This window comes from Anarrhichthys ocellatus, unplaced genomic scaffold (assembly GCF_004355925.1).
Source record: "Anarrhichthys ocellatus isolate YVR2014 unplaced genomic scaffold, GSC_Weel_1.0 scaffold15, whole genome shotgun sequence".
In the NCBI taxonomy this organism is placed as follows: domain Eukaryota; kingdom Metazoa; phylum Chordata; class Actinopteri; order Perciformes; family Anarhichadidae; genus Anarrhichthys; species Anarrhichthys ocellatus.
The window spans coordinates 1,308,321-1,311,067 of record NW_022280045.1 but is presented as its reverse complement, the minus strand read 5'-3'; the positions used below and the strand labels follow the sequence as shown (position 1 = coordinate 1,311,067).

General features: G+C 48.6%; 1 protein-coding gene across 7 annotated transcripts in view; it reads left to right on the top strand.

Moving 5' to 3' along the window:
- Positions 1–11: 11 nt before the first annotated feature.
- Positions 12–2,747, top strand: part of cdh24b (cadherin 24, type 2b) — a 133,117-nt gene continuing 130,381 nt past the window's right edge. For 4 of the 7 annotated variants that reach the window (XM_031854781.1, XM_031854778.1, XM_031854774.1 and 1 more), the window contains exon 1: positions 12–171. The gene's annotated coding sequence lies outside the window, so the exon portion shown is untranslated. Of the gene's footprint in view, positions 172–268; positions 399–2,747 lie in introns of all 7 variants that reach the window. The other 3 variants (XM_031854776.1, XM_031854777.1, XM_031854779.1) reach the window with 2 other exon arrangements.

Genomic DNA, 2,747 nt, shown 5'->3' with positions numbered 1-2,747 from the left:
AGAGGGAGAGAGAGAGAGAGAGAGAGAGAGAGAGAGAGAGAGAGAGAGAGAGAGAGAGGCGCGATAACAGCGTTCGTCCTTCTTGGACTCAGTTTTGTGACCGGCTGACGGGCTGAGTGGGCGACGGACGAAGCAACTCGGGACAGTCACACCGAGATCCGACATTCAGAGGTAAATTCACAATCAATTTGCCTGAAACCAGATAATCCTGTCATTGTGAGCGATTAGGATTTTTTTTGTAATTTGTCCCTGTTTGTGCGGCGGTCAGGCGGACTGAAGATCAGACCCAGTTTCCCCCTCGCTCAGTATTTGGGAATTGCGTTTCTCTCTCTGCCCGCCTGCTCTTTGGCACCACCGCTTGACATTCGCCAGAGCTCACGTCTTGAATTGAAACCACGGTACGTTTCACTTAAAATACTTCAACGTCAATTTCGTGCTTTCCATTAATTGTTTCCGTGGCATGCGGTTTGCGCTCACGGCGGACTGGCTCCGCGCGTATTTTCAAGACCCCGGAGGGGTTTCTTTTGCGGCTTTTTTTGTCGTCATAAAAGTATACCCGTTAAAGCTCCATGTGAAAACAGCGTGCGATTTGTGGTCATGAGAAATATTGCGGCGGGGCCGGTGGACGACATTGAACACACAGTCTTAATTGGGAGTCCTTGGTCAAAGAGATCGAGGAGCTGTCCGCTGGCGCACACTAGTGTGTTTTTTAAGTGAGGGGGGGATTTTAGCGCCATAATAACTGTTGTGAACACTGACTGATCCTCCTATTGATCCATTTGTCGATTCTACCAGATTTGTATTCCGTGGTGTCCTCCGACCACAAGGTGAGGAGAAGGGGCTGTCACTTTTTTATTTTTTATGTGCAAATTGGACGGGCGCAATATGTTTACGCGTGCGAGCCGATTCCTAACAGACGGCGCACTCCTGTCTTGTCTGCACGCTTTCCGTTACCGACGGACGGCTGTGGCGGGCAGCGGCTGTCACACATGGAGCACCGACACCCCGAGGGGGGGAAGCAAATATTTTACCTGCTCGCCGTCCGTATGCGCAATTTCTCCGCGGTTCGGCGCGTCTCTAATGAGGTTGATCGGCTCCGAGTCGCTCCAAAAACCCGGCATAATTGCGTCCATTTCATACGCGACCCTATAAGTCAGTGATAATAAGTATCTGGCTTCACATCCAGGGGTGTCGATGATGCGCGTGTGCGAAACGTTGTTTGTTTTTTTTGAACACCCTGCACAAATAGTAATAATGTGTGTGTTTGTGTGAAACCTTAAGCATCCATTGCCCTTCCGGGAAATATATTTGCTTGGATTTACGACCTGCCTTCCCAGGTTATATCGATTATTGCAGCTGTGTACTATATTTGTGTAAGAGCAAGAAAAGTGGGTCTGCTGTATCTAATTTCCTGATGATGGAGGGAGCAGCTTGTAATACAGTCATCTTGTGCAGCTGTGAATTCTCAAGTGGAAAATGTGTGCTCTTGTAGCCTCTTGTTGATCATATACATAGCAACTTATGTGATACATGGACGACTCCCCCACACACACACACACACACACACACACACACACACACACACACAAACACACAAATGATGGGCCTTAAGCACCTGTAATGGCTCTGATCAGTGTGAGACATGTTTATGTATGTGGAAAGCTCATGCATTATACATATCTCTGTCCCACCAGGGTAAATGGGTACAATCAGTTCAATGTGTGTGAACGGCGAGACTATATTTGTTTGTGTGTGGTATTCTGCTTGTGTTTATCCCAGAGTATCTTCCACTGTGTGTGTCTTTGATTGCGTGAGGACTTTTCTGCAATTTTCTCCCGAGCAGCTCCCAGCATGGCATTTTTTTTGTCGGTGTTGTTGTTGGAGAAAACAGGACGACTGGTGATTGGACTCGCACTCTCTCCTCTTCTGAGGTGGTTATGAGAGAGAGAGAGAGAGAGAGAGAGAGAGAGAGAGAGAGAGAGAGAGAGAGAGAGAGGCAATCTGTGTGTCAGCATTCAGTTAGCGGTTGTTTACACCAGATAGCTCTCGCATTTACCCAGATGGGGAATGAACAAGCAAGGGGAGCGGGGCAGAGGGAGACAGGAGGTGAGGAGACACCAAAGGAGGGGAGAGGAGGGGGAGTTAGCTGGAGAAAGGTTGGGGGGAGTAGATGAAAAGGTGGACAGAGGTAGGGGTGGGGTGGAACACGGGGAGAGATTAAGAGGAAAGACTTGGAAAATGTGTGGAGGGTGTAGAGAGTGTGAGGAAGAAGGGAGGGAACAGGTCAGGTCGCGCTGAGTCTGTGACTTATGCCGTCGATAAAACTAGAAGCTGGAGGGGGAGAAGTTGTGACAAGTAAGTGGACATTACTGTGTATTACGGCTGACAATAAGGAAGGAGTTCGGGGTAGATGGTGGGAGAGAGGAGGGAGGACGGAACAGCACCGGCAGACTCAGAAGAAAACCTCGCCAGGGAAATGTAGAAAAAAGGTGCATGTGTTTTTTTTCCCCGAGACAGAAACTAGAGAGTCTAGGACGCAGCAAGGAACACGGAATTTGAATTCATGTCTTGAATGAAGATTTTCTCATCTTCCTCCACCGATCTTACATAACCTGGTTGCCTCTCCTGCCTGCAGTGCCTTGTAAGGTTTTGCCAGGAAGAGCGATTACTCACTAATTACGTTCCAGAGACTCCATTGGCTGTCTTTCTTTAAAGACTCAATCAGACTCTGTCAATGCCCCCCCCCC